Source organism: Cucumis sativus, chromosome 3 (assembly GCF_000004075.3).
Source record: "Cucumis sativus cultivar 9930 chromosome 3, Cucumber_9930_V3, whole genome shotgun sequence".
NCBI lineage: Eukaryota > Viridiplantae > Streptophyta > Magnoliopsida > Cucurbitales > Cucurbitaceae > Cucumis > Cucumis sativus.
In genome coordinates, this window is record NC_026657.2 from 21,092,364 (window position 1) to 21,113,122 (window position 20,759).

Consider the following 20,759-nt stretch of genomic DNA (forward strand, 5'->3'; position numbering starts at 1 on the left):
ATCTGGTATTACTGATTCTACAACATCCTCAACACCTCTGGATCCAAATGTTCGACTTACTCCTTATGATGGTGTTCCCCTTGACGATCCTACTTTGTACCGGCAACTTGTTGGTAGCTTGATTTACTTAACTGTAACTCGCCCTGATATTGCGTTCGCAGTTCACATAGTCAGTCAATTCATGGCCGCTCCTCGTACTATTCATTTCACTGCTGTCCTTCGGATTCTTCGCTACATTAAAGGCACTTTGGGTCATGGTCTCCACTTCTCCCCACAGTCTTCTCTGGTTCTCTCTGGATTCTCTGATGCTGATTGGGCAGGAGATCCTACTGGTAGAAGATCCACCACTGGCTATTGTTTTTATTTAGGTGATGATCTTATCTCCTGGTGCAGCAAGAAACAATCTGTTGTTTCCCAGTCTAGCACTGAGTCTGAATATCGTGCTCTAGCTGATGCCACTTCAGAATTATTATGGCTTCGTTGGCTTCTTACTGATATGGGAGCCCCACAAACATCATCTACTACTCTCCATTGTGATAACCGCAGTGCCAGATTGCACACAATGATGTATTTCATGAACGAACAAAGCACATAGAGAACGATTGTCATTTTGTCCGTCATCATCTTCAAAGCAACACTCTACATCTTCAATCTATCTCTACCATTGATCAACCTGCAGATATCTTCACCAAAGCTCTCCATTCTCCTCGTTTCACTCTGTTACTTCACAAACTCAAGGTGGTTTCTACTCTACCAACTTGAGTTTGAGGGAGGGTATCACCGTAATTAAGGTCATTTAGCAATAATCTATCATCGTAATTAAGGTCATTTAACAATAATCTAAGAATACATTATTGTAATTAGAATATTTTTTATCCTTTCCTTATAGGTTGTCCAATTAAGTGTATATGTACCATTGTATTCTTTATTTTATACAATAAATCAAGAAGATCTAGAATATTCCCCATAATATTCATCACATCCAATATCCTTTCTTTTTTTTTTTTTTTTCTGCTATAAGAACAAAAGAAAGTGCAGCTACAACAACTGCCCTTTGTGATCAAATAGTGGTTATAGTTTTATTAGTTGAGTTATAGCTTATAAGTTGAGTATTGATATATGAGAAGAAAAGTTGGAAATGATTAAAGTTCCTCAGTTCCTAATTATTTCAAGTTGTCTTTTGCAAAAAAAATTCCTTGCAGAATACCATATCATTTGCTCTTAGCCAAGTATTGAGATGGTTATAAGGCAAAAGCAATTTTGTTTCTCTGTTACAAGTAACCATTTGCACTAATGACTGAAAACGCATATTGTAGATTGAATATTGCATCTTCATTTTCACATTTTCTTGTTTCTAATGGCCATTAGATAATCATATCATGTGGACGCTTGCTACTGAGTATGGTTTTTGAAACTTGTATTACTCTCAACTATTATTGTTGGTGTTCATATTTCTAGTGTGATCTCATTAGTCATCATTTAGACTGGTTAGTTATAGGCATTTTTTTTCCTTTTTTTGTTGTGCTAAAAAATGTATACCCCACTATATTTTTTTTGTGCAGCTTTCCTTTTCTACAATGATAGAGAATATATCTATGATCGAAGAACATGGGAAGCTGCAAAGATATCGTTCAAAATTGGGATGATATGTGACATGTGTGGGATAATGCATTTTCAACGAACTCAAGGAAAGAATTTTCTAGCACTTAAATTCCCATTTACCACCTACTTTGAGCTTTATACAATTTTTCCATGGACAAATCATAATGTTGCGCTAAATTGCATTTGTTTTTTCTGTCAATAGATAGATCCAAAAGATTGTAAAATTTTGCTCACAGACCCACCTTTCAATCCTTCAAAGAACCGTGAAAAAATAGTTTGTGATATTTGATTTTCTTTCAATGTTATCTCAATTTCATTTGCTCAATTTAATGAGTTGGGTCAATTTAACCTTATAGGTCGAGACCATGTTTGAAAAGTACAACTTTTATGGGGTCTTCATTCAAATCCAAGCAAATTTAACTTTATATGCTCAAGGTGCTTATAAAGATGAATTAAAAGTCAAAATTGTGCTTAGTTATTTTTTCTGAACCTATCATCTTTCCCCACTATTTTTCTTTCTCATTTTTTTTCTTATAATTTTCATCTAATGTTTTACTTAATTTTTTCTTTTTGTGCTGGCAGGTTTACTGGCTGAATTAGTCATCGACTCTGGTGATGGTGTCACTCATGTGGTAAACAATTTACGTACTTGTCGAGAGGAGATTTAAAGGTATAGTTCTAAGGTTTTTTTTTTTTTTTTCTCTCTTATTTAGCTTTCTAATCAATCAATGAGTTTTTGTTGATGAAGTTAATTCTCTACTTTCAGATTATGTCTAGATGTTGTGTTGCTAAAAGCTAAAATTGTCTAGCTACTTTTACCCACTGTAGTTGTCAATGTAGCTAGAATAAAGGATTTGGATATATCTTCAAAACTAATTTGACTTCAGGTTTTTTATTGTTTATTTGTCATGAGATTATTGGTGTTCTATTCGTCAATGTTGCTCTATTTTGTAGGTTTAAACATTCTCTAAGGTCAGTTGCCAATATTATACAAACCTCACACTAACGGTCTTGTATAATAAATTAAGGGCAGAACAATATGTTTAGATTTATTTCATGATAGTTGGTTTTACAGCTAATGTAATTGTGGTCTATCAATAATAGTACTTAAATGTAGATCCCATTGATTGAAAACATATTATTCTTTTTCTTTTTTACATTCTTCTGTGCTTGCTACAGAGTAAATTTTCTGTGACTGTCTGTTATATTCATTTTGTACTCTCTTTAAGCGAGTTGTACTCTACATTTAGCCGACAACTTCATGAGTTTTCCTTCAAAGAAGTTTATCTAGACCATCAAAATACATTGGCTAGCATGGTTTTTAAAAAACAAAGAATATTTTGAGAGATGAAGGCTTACCAGTTGGTTATTTATGCTTGTACAGAAAATTATGTTAGATGTATTTTTATGGTATTTACACTGGTTTTGATTAAGGACTATAACTTCATACTTGTAGATTGTTCAAACTTGATTGGAAATGTATGAATATTACAAAGTGTATTATAGCATATATATATTAAAGTGTCGATCATTTGTTTCTATATGGGTGTTATGTATTATAGCATTATTGTCATTCAAATTGTTCGTGTAATGGCAGAGCGACAAGGAGAATAGAGAAAAACGGTAGTAATTGAAAAATTTGCAACAAAAAAATAAATGTCGCAATATATGAATTCGTTACACTCCATAATTGTCGTCAATATTAAAACAATGACATTTTCATTATAAAAAAACTGTCACAATTGCCATGTATTTGACAGAAAAAAAATGTCGTCAATAGCAAAACAATGACATTTCATTTTATAAAAAACTGTCACGATTGACAACCGGAAAAATTGTCATAAAATACGAATTCGTGACATTTTTTAACTGTTATCAATTTCGAAAAGATGACATTTATTTTTGTAAAAACGTCACAATTGACATATCCTTGACATTTAAAAAATGTCATAATAAACGAATTTGTGATATTTGTTTAATTGTCGTTAATATGCAAATGACGACAATTATTTGTTGTCATAATATAAAATATGACAGTTATTTATTGTCATAAAATAATAATGAACGACATTTATTTTTTGTCATAAAAAAATTTATTGCGATAGTTTTCGAAAACTATCATGAAAAGTTCTGTAAATAATTGCCACAGATTTTATTCGTGACAGAAAACAACTATCGTCATAGACCACTTTTGTTAGAGTGATATGGTACATGCTACATTACATTCCATATCAAAAAATAAAGTTTCTAACTAAATATAAGAAAGAGTGAAATACCTCTTCAAAACAAAGATTAATGGTTTGAAAGATTCAAATCACACGGTTAAGAAGATGGAATTTGGGAATAGGATGAAGGAAGACTCGGAGAAGTGAGGACCTAATGTGGTTTCTGTAAGGTAATAATTCTTTCTTTCTTTTCTTTGAAAACAAGGGTAATTTCGTCATTTCATGAAATTGGGCTGCTTGAAATCTTAGCATTTAAATGAAATTGTGGATGTTTAAGGCACAGACTGGTTGTTTAAGCTGAGAATGATGATTTAATGAGTGAATATAGAGCGAATGTTATGTAAAAGAAAGAAAAGAAGAGAGTGATCTTAAGTTAAGTGGACATGTGGTTACATATTGGAAAGGAATTAGAGAGGGGTGTGATGATATGATGAGAAGAGGATCCACTAAGATTACAAGTGGGACACGTGTTGACACCCCAATAATTGGTGGGTGGTTTGACCCCTCACTTTTCTCTCACCACCATATCTGAGATCACGTGCTGAGTGGACGGGCGGCCGGAGTGCGGCGGTCAAACTCCCGACCGGTGGTGTGCCTCCCAACCATTCAACTATATATTTATCCAAAAAAGGGTTCATTAATTAATCCTTTTTCTTTTTCTTTTTTCTTTTTTGTATTCTCAGAATGCAATTAAGAGAGCAAATTGAAGCCATTTAATATGAATTCTAAAGAAATTAGAACAAGAGGTGGAGAAGTTGTGGGGTCAGAGATGGTGCATCTACACACAGGTAGGCCCCCACTTCTTGGCATGTCCTCCTTCATCATTGTATAGAGACAGATAAACATACTTCTAACCAAATTGTATTACATACTTTCTTTTTTTTTATTCTTTTTCAAACATTCAAATTTTAGTTGTATACTCATCAAACACCACCCTCTTTCTACAACTTTTCTTTTTATCATACTCTTATTATTAATTCAATAATTTAATGCATTTTCCATTCTACCTATCTCCTCAATTTAAAAATAATCCATGAGGAAGATGAGTGCAACTTAATATTAGCTACCATTCAACGTGTGAAATTAGTGGAGAAATGAAATTTAAGCTCTTCATTCAATTATACCAAGATTTGTTGGAAAGAGTTTTGATTCATTTTAACATTTGGAGTTGAGAACCATATGGTAGAGAGAATTTTAACTTTTAACTTGAACAACAAGTGTATATATCTTAATTAGTTGAGTTAATTTAATTAAAGGTAGATTATGAAAATTAAGCCTACAAATCATAAATAAAAGCAGATCTTTAACCACTGACTTATGGTGACAGTTGAATGGTTTTTTTTTTTTTTTTAAAGAAGAAAAAATTGAGTTGGGAGTGTGATATTATAATATTGTTTTATTATTATTTGTTTGATTTCAGTCCTTATATAAAACTCAAAGTGGGAGGAATTTTGATAACAGGAAGATAAATAATAATTAGGGTTTCAAAAAGTAATGCAACAAATCTTAATTACACATTTCTTCACTCTCCCATTAACCACTCACTACCCATTTTCTTACTAAATTGGGTAACCATTTGCACAAGTGGAGGGAGAGAGAGGGGGGACTAATTGCCCATTACCCTTTTTATATCATTTATTTATTTGAATCAAACGTGATTCGGTTGTCAGATTTATTTTGTCTCATCCATTTTGAGTAAGTAATGTTAAGAATAATCATCGAGTGGGAGAAACCATGACTTGGAAATATATGGTATGGAATTACAACTCTATGCTAATAGTTTTATTAGTTAAATTCTAAGAAATTAAAACAAAAAAAATTAGATTTGCAAATTATAATTAACTATATATTTTCATGCAATTCAATTTACAATCAATCAAGTATTCTCTCAAAATTCTGCTAAAGTCGAAAGATTAACAATCAAAGTAATAATTCGTAAATAGTAGAGAAATATTAAAGAATTTAGAAGAGAAAATGAAAAAATCCAAATATTAGAAGCACTTTCAAATTAAAATTGTAATAATTAATTTGAATGTACACCTATACAAATGTAATTATATACATATGTTAAAACTTAGAAGATAAACATAATATATATTTTGATAGAAAATGAAATAAAAGTGGTCCCTCCAAATTTTTATGAAACCTATTAAAGATGTATGGGATCAATAAAGGAAGAATCGAAACCAAATCGTTAAGGAAGGATTCCTGCTCTCAATGTGAAGAGCGAAGACAGTATTAATTAATTTCTAATATTGATATTCATAAACTAAAGATTTCCCAATTTTGACTCTTTTACACATCATATCTATATTTTGGTTTTATGGCTCTGTGTATAAACAAACTCCTTATTCACATCCAAATTTACATTCCCTCCCATGTTTTGAATAGCTACCATTCACATTCACATTTGATTTAACTTTAAGTTTAAAATTCAACTCAACTTCATATTAAATATCATCCAAAGAAGATCTAATGCAACACAACTCACAAAAAGAGATACATAAGTTACATAACAAAAGTCAAAATGATATACATCAAGTTTTACCTCAAAACAAATGTACAACAAGAGTAACTTATAAATCTTATAAAAGTCGGGAGGTTTCTTCCATTTTTTTTTTATGAATCTTTAATGTGCTCCTTCAATGTTGTCCTTTTGAGTACATGTTGAAATTCAATAGATAAAAAAAAGGTGACTTATGAATCTTATAAAATGAGAGGGTTTGTTCGTCTTTTGGACGTAAACTTTCCTAATGAATCAGTATAATTTAATTAAAGAAAGAAAAAAGAAAACAAAAGTTAGTGTAAGATATATGATTGGTAGCTACTATTCCCTCCATTGACAGTCGAAAAGGAAGGCTTTGGAGGTCGAGTTTCACAGTTTCCCACTGGAAGGGGCACAAAATCATGGGTTTCATACAGCCATTTCTCTGGACACATACAAATTGAAACGTAGCTTTCAATTCATGGCAGATTCGAGGCTCTCTCACCTGTTAGCCTGCTTCAATGACACTTCACTATCATTATTATCCATACAAAAAGCAAAGAAAAAACAAACTAATGACTTTAAACAATCATATCCAAAGCAGAGAAATAGTGTGAGAAAAACGAAACATATTGTGAATTTTTAGCCAACTTTATATGCCAAGATTTACTAGTCAAATTACTACTGGCTGCTGGACGCATAATCAGGTAAATCAATTTCTACTAGGGAACACAGCAATGTCTGACCATCATTATATCAATTACATGTTTCAAAACATATTCAGACAGAAATAAATATCAATGAGGAGTAATTTCAACTGTTCTGACACCTATTATCATCCTCCTAAGTTTTAGCATCTTCTCCTTTCTTTTCTTCCTACAACTATGAAATGAATGAATGAAACACCCAAATTTTTAAATTAACAATCCACTCACGAGTATAAGCTATTGAGTAAAGACAAATTTAACACTATTAGTCAATACCATCACAAGTGAGCTAAAAATATGAAAAATGCACCACAAGTGGAAATCAATTTCAATTGGTGTTTTAGATGGTAGCAGATGGTCCAAGAGGTCTTATGTTCAAGCCCTTAAATTGTTATTTTCTTTCCCAATTACAATTGATTTTCCCTTGTGGTGCGTTATGCATGTTTTTCGTTCACAAGTGATGAGGAGTGTTAAATGATATAATATTAAATTTATCTTCACCAACTAACTTTAACTTTTAGGTCAAAACGAATTTAATATTGTATCATTCAACACCTCTAGATATAAAAATCACACCAATATTCTTCTCTGATCATGTTCTAACAGACTCTCCATTCTGTTGTTAATAATGATTTTGGTTTAGTTACTATGGCTTTAGTTAGGTAGATGAGACAACAATTACTGTACGACATCCCTACAATAATTGAAGAAAAAAGTATATCGAAATGGGGTATTTTAAAAAGAGTTATTTTTTAAGAGAAATTTTATAACATGGTGTCTGAAATGTTAAATATCTATATCACTCTACCCATTTAAAAGTTCAACTAGCCCTACCCTACATGAATTTTAAATCCACTCAATGAAATATTTTCACAGAATATTTTAAACATATAACCTAACTAAAAGAAAAGGAAATACTACCTAATTATTACCGCATGACACTTCAAATGCCATACAATCATATGCCAATTTGATTTTAACAACATTATTATGCAGGAACTTCATAGAAAATTTTAAAAACTATCCGGAAGTAAGAAGCACAAATATATATATATATATGAGACACAGATATGATATAATACATTCTTTTACTTCTTTTTTTTAAATCTAGGACACACCGTAGAAAGGGACTTTATTAAAGTTAAAATATATAACATTTATATAGGAGAAATATAATTATAATTAATAACTTTATACACTTTATACACTTTATGATTAAAACATTAGTTTAATATTTTTTCATAAAAATATATTTATCATATAGGCTATTTGGTATACTTTATAAGTATATTACTTAACAAGTGCTAACAAAAACTAAACTCTACTGCATCTAAATGTATGTAGAACCTAGGGATCTTTGACTCAAATCTACCATTCCAATTAAAAAAGTATACTTAACAAGCGATAAATGTAAGTTTAAGAAATGTTAAGCCTACGCTAGACAAACTAAAGTATCCAACTCAAACACACTCAAGTATTCAACTCAAACACACTCGTCCAATTAAAGTATCAAACTCAAACACACTAGCCAAACTAAAATATTCAATTGTGGTCAACAAGGTTAAATTCTTTCGGTGACCTGCAATCAATTCAAACTTGGTATGCGACTGCAGAAATGTTCAATCTCAATTAAAACCAAATGAACAGAAACTTAAAGTTGGAATGCATGCATAACTGTTCTTTCGGTAAAAAAAGAAATCATAATAGGCTGATCACATACTCGATTAATTTCTGCTGCTTACCAATCTCTTTTCATCTCTTTCCATTTCGATGAAGCTAATTTGCCTCATATCGACACGTAATTCGTTCCATGCATGTTTTCCGCCGACAAAAGGATCATCAACAGCATTATGGCCTGCCTTCCCCTACCCAACTACCTGACATTAAATAAGTAAATGCTAATCGTATCTCAGAGCTGCTGCAGAAAGTAAGTCCCTTTATAAGATAGTCAAAAGAAACTGTATGTATATATATTATAAATTAAGAACCATCCTTCTCCTAGAAAATTAAAATAAAATGTCACACTTTTATCTTTTCCAATTTCCTTAAAAAAAAAAAAAAAAAAAAAGAACCTTTGTATGCTTCACTGTGTGCTTTCCATAACGGATTTGTAATACCACATTTTGTGCAAATGCACAGTCCCATGCCAAAAGTGCCCCCAAACATTTATGATTAACATTTAGGTTACAGTGACTTGAGAGGCTATCCACGTGTTTATGGTGAGGAACTAGAAAAAAAAAAAAGCTTCCAGACATTGTCAAAAATGGAATCATACACTTTTTTATTACAGGAGAGCTTGACATAGATTAAATACTAATGCTTAACAGCATCTAAATCATAAAGCACTAATCTGTACCACAAGATCAACTTCTTTTAACCAGAATGGATATCGAGCTTGTTAGCGATTCTTTTCTTATTGCAATGTTTTTATTTCATATTTACTAATGTCATCTTTTGTGAGAACATCCTGCATTTAACTAAATATTTCATTCAGAAGAAGTCGAGCTGGGGAATTATTGTATTCAGCCTCTGGTAAATTAGAAAACGTTAATTGGACGTTCATAGGACAAATTATTGTCTCATCAGACTACAGTGTAAGAAAAGTGAAAAACATGACAGAATATTAGTATTGAAGCTAATTTAAAATCAATTTTTTAAAATAAAAAGCACAATAGGATTTAGAATCTAAGATAGTTAGAACTGGGTTCTAGCTGGACTCAGCTATTTGTTCATCCAACAAATGGAGTCATTAATCAAACATCTTATCTCTTACTTTATAGGATATCATTACTTTTAAGCACTACATATTTCTTTAAGAGCGGTTCGGATTAGATGTGACTATGGAACATTTTGCCAATATTATGACGCTGTTTCATAGATAATAAAATGGAAGTCAGAGCTATACGACAATAAAATGAAAGTCAGAGCTATAATGATGACTTCATAGGCCAAACCGAAGGCCAACTAAGGAACACTTCCTGATTAGGTAAGAAAAAAACCATTAGCAACTCATTGTCGCTGCTTTCGTAATATTAAATAAATAAAATAGAAGAGACAGGAAAAGAAAAAAAGGAAAAATTAGCCAATGAGTTTCTGTGATTGAGGCCACAAATCACATGTTATCACCAATAAAATGAGTTTTTAAGTTTCTGTTGGTCGGCTACTTTTGGAGGCCAGGATTAGATGGCTAGTGATGTATAACACTTTGTGCCCAGGCATATAACATGCATTTTGATTATGGTGTAGCATGTAGCAAAGGATAAACATTAATTTTAAAAGAAAAATACCTGACATGATGGCCCAAAAAGAGATTTAAAAATCACGAAGATGACAAGAAAAGGTTTTGTGATTCCAAAGCAACGATTTTCCATCGCTAAGCTAAGTGCTTGGAATTCATATAAATATTTATTTCAAGTTCCTACAAAAGCAAATTCAAAGCATCGACGTGATTAGACCTTGAAGTTTATATCCAATACAAAAGAGCAATATGGCTTCTTAGGTTTCAACCTTTCAGCCCATCGCTTCCTGTCGCTCGATAGGATAGCCAGTGGGTCCTTACAGCACGAACACCTGTTTGACCACAAGTACGCAAAAAAAGTATCTCTTTTAGATTATGATAAAAAAAAATCATGTATATATTATAAGAAGGGCATATTAAAGCTTCCTTTTTTTTTCTTTTTTTCTTTTTTTGTGGGTTTCTCTTTCTCTCTCTCTTTCAACTTTTCCCATTTCTTTTCTTGAGAAAATGAAGTGACCAGTGGATAGAGATTTATATGACATATAGAGAAGAGGTAATGGTGGGGAGCATATTCATTCGGTAATTGAAAAACAATGTACATAAGGAAATATGTTGAGAAACAGTGTTGCTCTGTTCTCTTAACATGGTTAGGATTTGAAATTGAGAATTAGTGAAGTTTTATGAGGATTCGAGGATCATATATGTGCTATACAGTATTACCAGTATGTCTGGAAGGGTAACAGAACAAATATATATATAAGCATGTTTTCCCTTTCAATTGCACTGTGTTTGACCAATAAATATTTGAAACTGTGCTCGGTTGGTGAGGTGGTGCAAAGAGACATGGGGTATAGAGAGAATGATGGCCCCATTTCAAATGCATCTAAAAAGAGAGGAAAGTGGTGTGTCATGTCTCTCCTGTCAACCCCTATGAAAGAATGAAAAAGGGCTGCATAATTATGTCTTCTTAAGCATATTACTTTCGGCCCCCCCACTCCCTCCCTTCCTAATTTTATCTCATGAAGAAGTGGATGTACCTAAGCACAACTTAGAAATGCCCCCACATAGCTCTTTCTTCTGTGAACTGAGTAGTTCATCCGTGTTCATCTGGTGTAAGGTAAAGATTAGAAGTACCTAGACATGAATTCTAAATACAACATCCACTATTAGTTCGTCAAAGTATTGATAATAACACCCAATGTTGAATGCTTTCACAGGCCACATCATCTAAATTAAACTAGCACAACAAAAGCAGAATATAAATGTGCAAGAAACTTATATTTTCCTCTGCATGATTATCTCACACGCTTGCTCTGGGAGAAACTCATTAAAATTTGAAGTAATCTCAGGCAGTAAAAATTGATGTTCAAATCACAAAGGCAAGGATAAATAGACCGAGAAAACCAAAATTTCTCAATAGTTAAGAAGAATTTGAATAAGCAGATTTACTTAAGATAGTGGCAAGACTCTTGAAGGGAAACAAAAGAGTCAATTTCACAATTAGTAAATGAGGGACCCTCTATGCTAATAAAAACGGTTGACAATTTTAGCGGTCTATGTAGTTCCAACACTAGCACCCTGCGACAAAAACTACAAATATAGGCAACAAATGATGTCACTGTTAGATTCTTACTCGGAAACAGTGCATCAAATAAACTATTAGAAAAATGAATCTTACTCGGTGACTCTTATAAACCAAACCGCAGGGAGAACGGAAAATGAAAGATTGAAAATATATAGATTCTTTAATCCTCAGAAGACAATAACTTCCTAGAAAATGATTATGCTGTAAGAGCTCAAAACATTGATTTCGAAAATTGTTCGATTCTTAGATATAATAATTAAGCAGAAGCGCAAGAGGCAGGGATGGGCCGTGTTGGAGCCCAATATGGCACAAAAACCAGTAAGAATGGAAAACAATGCACATGAAGAAACTTCCAGAAACTTTCCATGAGAAGCTTTTGCACTAACGGTAATTCACTTCTACATATAGAGGAAAATCTGAAGGTGACAAAAGAAGAAAACAAAGAAATTAAAGAAATGCAAAAGCCAATAACTTACACAATTTCTTTTACTTGCGTGTCTGTACCGATTGCCATGCCATGCGCAACCAATATTATAGAATTAAAACTTCATATTTCTTTCTCCATGGAAAGACTGTCACAGATGAACAATAAAATTCAAGTTGAACTACTCGATCCCTTAGCATCACTATTTTGCTGCAACGGATGGATCATATTAGACCAAATAAAAGAGACGGTTATTAAAGCCTGTTTACACCTCTTTATTCTCCAGAGAAGCTAAATATTGTAAGCTTGTAGAACTCGATCCATCTGAAGAACTACAGGTAAAGCTTTTTGCATCCATGCTGATGTCGAACGTCAGGGTAAGTTCACATTCCTTCTATGCCGTTTTAACAATCTAGCTTGACAGATGTTCAGGAAAGGTTTCAAGCGCTTCTACCTGACCGATGTAAATGATAGTTCTGTAGAAATGCATAAAAAAATTCAAACAAGCTGGATTAGAGAATATACACATTTATAGATAAATAGATATAGATATATATTTTGTAAAAAGTCCTATTCTCTTCTATGTACGTATAAGATCAAAAAAACAATTCACACTGTAATCTGTTCACTACCAGGGGGTACGTTTATGTAAAGGAACAAATGTACTACACGCAGAACAGGATCTGATAAGACATAGCCGCAATATGTGCAATTTTCCAAGCAATTTCCTTTGCACGTACATGATATTATAAACTTGTTGAACGAGAATTTCAAGTCAAACTGCTAAACAGTGAACAAGAGAAATATCTTCATCTTTACTGACACAAATGATATGACAAAAAATATAAACTTCAACCTTGACATGATGGGATACTGATTTGGAATTTAAGATAATGGAGTTTCGAGAATCTTCTTATATTTTTCTGTGCTATAGCTTTCAAAGAGTCTAACAAGAACACAGCTTAGGATTTCCATCAGAACAAATGAAAAAACATGAAATAGACAGCACAATCTTAGGCAGATAATAAGGACACCGAAGGGACTTACTACTAGTTTACTGGATAAAGAGATAAGATAAAATTGATAATCTCAGAAGAAATAACAGTTAACACAATGTCAACCCTTTAAAAAGTTTGATCAAATAATTTTGGTCAACAGTCATATTAAAGTTCAGAGACGGAACACTAATTTATTGACCACTAACTAAAAAACAAGATGAAAGAGTAAGGGAATAAGATATACTCAGAAAAAAAAACCCTTAATACAAACTCGCAATTCAAAACAATTTCTATAGCTTTAACATTTCAACTCTAAAAAAATATATAAATCATAACTCTAATCCAGCCACCACAATGTAACAAAACTGTCTCACAAATCTTTCCATCTCTTTCCAATTACAATACCAAAAATACAATAACGACCTAACTTGAACAAAATTATCCGTAAGTGGTATAATTACGTCCTCAAGTTCTATATACCAAAACTATATCAACAGTGACACAAATATGGTCAACAGTTTGAAATGTTGTAAAGTGCTTGAGCATGTGAAAACCTCCATAGCACACATAAATTCATTACAGAAGTTCCTTTGGCAGTTGACACGTTTAACTGAAATTTACAGTCCCTATAGTTACGTTATCAATTTATTCCATTACGAAAGCTCAAGGAAATTACCTCAATCTCATTGTAGAACTTAATGGATGTAGTGCGATCACAATGGGCTTGTTTTTAGACTTCTAATAGAATTTAGGACTTGTATTAAAGCCAATTGTAGACATGTGTACATTATTTTAGAATTATAATTAAATTTACATGGTAGCTATAAATAAGGAATAAACTGTTTGACTTCTTCAAATTTAATATTAAAGAACTTTAAACCTTTTAACCTGAAAGATACAGGCAGATACATACATTAACATTGAAATTTCCATATAGATCATTAAAACCCCTTCCTACAAGATTTCTGGAAGCTATATCAACACCGAAACTTCCATATGGTTCATTAATTCTTGAGAGACAATGTGCCCCACAAAAGTAGCAACCTACTAGAACAATGACACGGGTTGACATGGACAATCTACTCAGAAAATTGAGGAAAAGAAATGGAGTTCTTCCCCAAAATGATTCCAGTTATGGTTACTAACTTACTAAACATAGAAAACGAGAAGTTTTGGGTTAGAAGTTTCACACTTTGTTCAGAGTCCATTTTGAGAGTTTAATACATTGTAATCCACATTTAACACGAAGCACCAACCTTTTTCCTTCTGCAGGTTTACCAGCTTTTCGTGACTTTCCTTTCATTCAAACAGGAGAAATAAGGCTATTTATGCTTGCATTATGTCTTTAGTTTAAAAACATACACTAATCCAACGAACTAGACTTTAGTTTTTCTAAACTAGAATTATTTTGGGGGGAGAGGGGATCAACCCAGCTTCACGAACATCAATGTAAATTGTAAGGTAAAAATTCAAAGATTAGAAGTCTATCCCATTAAGGGAAACAGACAATTAGAGGAAGCAACAAAAAATTTAAATCAATGGCAACTTCACATTGAATATCTGCTACACTTTTGCTCAATACAAGATTCAGATTGTTGGGTTCTGAGAAGCAGAGGCACTAACATGCGACATAAATACGACACAGCACAGACACGATGATATATTAATTTTAAAAAAAAGTAGGACACGACGCATTGGGAACACACTGTTCTTATTTTTTCTTCTTTTTTTTACAAAAGTAAATATATGTGTGCATATTTTGACATATTATGAAATATTACCTTTAAGCATCCAAATAACAGTCATACAATTCATGAAAAAAACAATAGATAAGATGGCCAACATCATAACATTGTTCAAATCCCAATAAGTTGGTAATTAGTTTAAGACAACAAAACAACAAATTAGAATCAAACAAGCCTTTTGCAAATTTTCCTCATGCTACAAGAAAGAATCAATTAGCTGTTGATCATGTGTTTGAGACTTAGTGTATTGTGCGACTGTGAGAAATTGTGGTTAAAACCCTAGAATTTCAAACAATACGGACTGGACACTGAACCCTAATGGGCTTAAAAGGGTCAAAGTAGCATGTTGTGCATTGTCTATTTCCGCCTAAATTTTAGCAGATCACTTGTCCTTTGCGTCTCCATTGAGTGTCTTAACACGTTGAAAAATAAAACTAATAAATAATAATAATAATGGACACAGCAGCTGGCATGTGTTGGACATGTGCCGGTATCCATCAGGTGATACTGAACAATTTTAGGAGTGTTGTGCTTTATAGGTGGGGTTTGAGAGTTTCAGGACACTCAATTTTTGCTTAGATTCATCTCCAATTAAGTTAATGGTCAAAATGCACAGAAAAGAAATGGGGCAGGGGAGTTAGATTTTTGTGTGGTCCTTGCTTGTCTCCAAGATGCTGTGTCTTTGCAAGGAGAGCCGTAGAAGTGAACTATTTTTTCTCAGCAGTCAAGTCATTTCTAGAAGCTAGAATGAGCCTTCCTGATGAGTTACGTCTAAGTTGATATATGACACAGATTCGCTGGCTGCCTACATTGAACAACTCATTGTCACACTCCTTTCAACGACAAACTACAGGTGTTGTGGTTTTGCATGGTTAAGTACTAAGGTTCGGTTAGAGATAAAAGAAAGATTTTTTTTAAGGAAATAGCAGGAGAAAATCTAAAAAAGGGCCAAATGTTTGTGCTCTTTTTGCTGTACTCCCTCCTATAACATCACCATCGGATGATTAACAGGTGTCATACATGGAAAAAACTACACTTATTCAAACTAGAGACGACCTCTGATCTGATGCTATATTAACAGCAAAAAACATCGGATGATTAACAGGTGTCATACATGGAAAAAACTACACTTATTCAAACTAGAGACGACCTCTGATCTGATGCTATATTAACAGCAAAAAACAAAAAAGAATGGAGCTAATGGGTACATAAACATACAAATTTTTTAGAGAACTTTCACGAGTCACCTTAGTAGTTTAAACAATGCAACAAGCTAAGCAGCCTTTTGCCCTCGAGGAAAACAAATGGTTGAAGTGTTGAAACATAACATAATTTTACCATTTGGACCTCAGTAAATGCCCAAATCTCACCATTTGTGACATGGATTAACTTCAATAAAGAATTATCCACAGGAATGAGCAAATGAGCTGGAACATCATTGTATCACATCATTATCTGTAGAGCTAGATCAAGTAAAAATCGTACATCTCCTGATTCCTGGCATGACATTCGAAAAGGTCTGATCAATACACAAAGGACCAATGACACAATCTACATTCTACAGTATAGATAACTTAAAATTGAAAATATCAACGAGCAGTGTACAGAAAACAGGGTTATGCATGAATTGTTGCATTTTTCAATGAATGGACATCATATAGACAAAAATTTAACTAGAAATGCTTCTAAAACTTTAAAAAAATCAAGTCATATAAAAGAAATTTAAGCCTGTAATGTTAGCTTCTATGCAGAATCAAGTCATATAAACAGGTTTTAACGGACTGTCTTTTTGATTGCCATAGAGTTTCCCTTTTTTTCTATCCTGTGTATAATCTAAAGTATGGAAATGAAGATTTCACATTGATTTGAAATGACATTCAAACGAGTATGCAGTTCACCAGCCTTTACCTGCCTTGCTGGTAATATCAATAGGAAAATCATAACCTAGAGTACTATTACAACAACTCCAACGATCTAATTGATGAATTAGTTAAAACTTATAATGATTCTTTGAAAAAAAAAAGAACTCGAAAAAAATGATTGATATAAAATCATACCCATTGGCGGATAAAACCTTCGACAAATTTGATTGCCTCAACTGAACAACTTGTTAGGTACTTAAGCATCTTAGGGAACCACACCCCAAAAGCCAACTATTGGGGTGGGAGAGCTAATTCACTCAAGTACCATGTTGATCATCCCATTCTAACCAATGTGAGATAAAGGAATCCTATAATACTTTGGTTCCTAACAATGTTCCTTCCCCAGAAAGTTGATGTCCCAACGGTACTTCACTCGGCCACACCCAATTTGAACCCTCCACCGGTTCCACTTCGAATCATCAACAACCGACTTTGATACCGTTGTCAGGTACTTAAGTACTTCGGAGAACCACACCCCAAAAGTCAGTTGTTGGGGTGCGAGAGTCAAGCCCCTTAACTACCACATTGGTCATCTCATTTTAACCTATGTGGGCAAAGGTACCCATACTACCTTGGTTCTTAACACAACTCTACAAGCAGCTGAAAACAATTTTGAAATGCAAATTTTCACAGATTAAGAAGATCAAGCAGACCACCAGGACAAACTATACTAAGAGACAAGCACTTTGTTAGATGGATTTACTGAAACTATCTTTATCTTTTAATAAAGTTCCCAAAAACATTAACTACCCGAGAAAAAAAAAACAAATAATTAACATGCATGGAATTTGAGAAAGGCACATGGAAGAACAGAATCACATGCATTGACGTTTGAGATAATCGTTTTCCGTACGATCGGCTTGTTGAGACTTAAGAAGTAAGAAATCAATATAAGAAAAATTGAAAAACAAAAAGTGAAAGTAGGCCTGCAATGGAAAAATAATTGAAGTAAAACCTTGAAAGCTACATGGGATCTGCTTGTATTCTTCATTCTGATGGCGCTCTTTACCTGTTTCCCGGGTTCATTTATAGGGAAAGAAAAACCCATCAAACAAAACAGAGTTAAAGATGAATGCAAATTCTAAACAATAATTCTGTACAGTTTCCCCTGCTGACCTCGCAAATGGTAGCAGGAAAATCTGAAGAGTAGAACCATTATTTAATTCAATTCAGAAAAGTTAAATATTCTAATCCAAAAAAAACGAGTATAGCTTCGAGTCGCATTATCCAGATAGAAGATTATCATCCACTTACTCGAGTTTGAAACATCCAATTTCAAATTATAATTAAAACAATATAATTCAAAAACATAGAAACACCTCTCCATTGGAATATAAATCTAAACAACTGCAAATGAGAAGAAAGAGAGAGAAGAACTTACGAGGAAAGAACAAAGAATTGTTAGGATGAAGACGGAGCCTACGTCGAGGAGGCAAGAGCGACTTGGACACAGAGGAAACCGTCATAGAAGACGATGAAGCTTTCATGATTCAATCGCGAGGAGGAGACAACGGTGGGGGAGAGAAAGCGGATTGGAGAGGAGGAGGGAATATGATTTTGATGTCCGTGCAATTGGAAGGGTAGCGACGTGGGGGACGTAGAATGAGTGTTGACAGCCAAAAGGGGCGTTCGTGCAATTATTACGAATCCGTGCTTTGCTCTGAGTGACTATCACACGCGCTTTTTGGGAACCGTGACTTGCTGCTTATTTCTCTACTCAATCACATTACATTGCAAGCGTTGCATGAATCAGAAACTAGAGCTTGCACTTCGGGTCCTTCAGGTTCAAATTGGTGAGAAATAAGCAAGATTGAACCCCCTGGGAATCCCCCAAAATTTCCGATTCATAAGATTAATTGAAGAAAACTGTCTCTGTTTCAATGCTTTTCCTTCTTTGTTTCAATCTGAAGGTGTGTTCCTTTGGGTCATTCATTCTAAAGATGCCTCCAAAGGGAGGTCAAATGAAAAATAGTCTAATTTCTAAAACTGAATCAAAAGTGCTCTCAGCTGCTATGTAAATTTAGTAATTTGTCCCTAAAAACTACCTGCACGCCCTATTTTATATACTAAATACTAGATAATCCGATACTAGCTACTTATGCTCAACGTTCAATGATCAATATTTGATGCTTGACCTTTTATTTTTTGTTATATATATTTATCAATTATACTTGATACTAAAAAAACAAAAAAAAGGAAAAAGGAAAAAAAAGAGTAGAAATGAACAAAAAAAAATGGAAGAAGAAATCCAAAATAAAAAAAAGTACAACATCAGAAGAAGAAATGCAAAAAGAAAAGGAGAAAGAAAAGAATCTTTAAAAAGGAAAGAATGGAAGATGAAGAAAGAAAGAAATTGTGAAAGGGAGAGAAGAGCATAAGAAAACATTTAGGTTGCGTTTGGGGAAAGGGTTGAGTTATGGAAGGGTTAGGATTATGATAAAACTAGTGTTATGATAAAACTAGTTTTATGATAAGAGGTGTTTGGGGAAGAGTTATGTGACTAGTGTTATGTTAAGATGTGTTTGGAAGAAGGGTTATGTTAGTAGTGTTATTAATTTCTATTTTCCCAATGTGAACAAGGTGACTTCGAGAATGGGGGACGACATTCCCAACGTTTGTGTGTACGCATTGGGAAAATTTAAACTTTAAATATTAACTTCCCTTTCGATCTAGTACGACATCGGAGGAGTCTCTTATTTCACGAATGCCTTTTTTTGCATCACGGATAGCTCCGAATTCTTGTAGTGTTTGTATGAAAAGTATGTTATACTTCAAAGTATATTTATCTGTTTTAAATGATTATGAAATGGTTTTCAAACCATTAGTTGTAGCTCTGTATAAAAGATGTGCATGGTGAGATGAGGCGGGACAATGTATAAAAGATGTGCATTGAGCAACAAGGATGAATCGATGTTGCTTTTTGTTTGATAAGCAATTGGAAGATGATAACAATGAATTTTGTAATATTGATCATACTCCATAACCAAGTTTCGATAATGTACTAAGATTAGATGTTCCTTCTTTCGTCAATTATTGGAAGGATTCGAAAGCGAGCATGACCATAAGCTTCACTTAATCCCATATAAGAAAGCTTTATGAGATATTCATATTGAACAAAAAAATGTTAAGGTCATTGACTCCTCCACGGGTACATTTACTACATCTGAAACTAGGTCGATAATTAATGTGTTCATCCCAAATTGTTTTCATTTACAAGAAATACATCATGACAGAGTTATGTTCTTGATTCAAAGTAGCAAGGCTCCATTTGAGTTGAAAAATTCTAGGGCCATAATCTTTCTTTGAGATCGAGCCATATAGCACGCATCGAATAAGGTATTGTGTCACTTTCCTTTGATACCGAGATTACAACGCTTATTTGTTTCGCAAGAAGGATTCGTTGACGTGAGATGACACCAATGCAAACGTGTTCAAACAGATGATGTGTTGAAACATCCAGCCGATGCAGATGGATGGAAAAATTTTGATTCTGAATTTCATGATTTCGCTGCAGATGCAAGGTGTTGGAATTTTTTGTCCTAAAACTCGTAGTTTATAATCATATTTTGTTCAATAAAGTTGTTATTGAGAAATTAAATATTATAATCTTAAATCCAATAAATCAAGTTCCAATGCTATTTTTGAATAAACTTGAACTTTATGTGTAAACGTAAACGTGGATCAAGTTCGAGTATATAGCCTAAATAGTCTATAGTATATGAATAAAGGTTGGGCGCCTTATTTAGAGAAACTATGAATGCGACCCACTTTGTAGTACAAACGAGGTGATCCTGAATCGTTCATGTAGAGACATGAAAGTGGGGGCAT

General features: G+C 33.3%; 1 long non-coding RNA gene across 9 annotated transcripts; it reads right to left on the bottom strand.

Annotated features, from left to right (window-relative positions):
* Nucleotides 1–6,314: 6,314 nt before the first annotated feature.
* On the bottom strand, nucleotides 6,315–18,928 carry LOC105434900. Of its 9 annotated transcripts, none has more exons than XR_004215263.1 (9): nucleotides 18,313–18,928; nucleotides 17,887–17,940; nucleotides 16,380–16,506; nucleotides 12,538–12,742; nucleotides 11,295–12,414; nucleotides 10,527–10,589; nucleotides 10,307–10,437; nucleotides 8,762–8,896; nucleotides 6,315–6,825 (listed from the first exon to the last, which is right to left on the bottom strand). It is a non-coding gene; the product is annotated as an uncharacterized LOC105434900 (long non-coding RNA). The 9 variants fall into 9 exon arrangements; XR_004215259.1 differs by adding an exon at nucleotides 9,092–9,246 and having other exon boundaries at nucleotides 11,295–12,742; XR_004215261.1 differs by having other exon boundaries at nucleotides 11,295–11,404; nucleotides 12,319–12,742; nucleotides 18,313–18,910.
* Nucleotides 18,929–20,759: the final 1,831 nt, after the last annotated feature.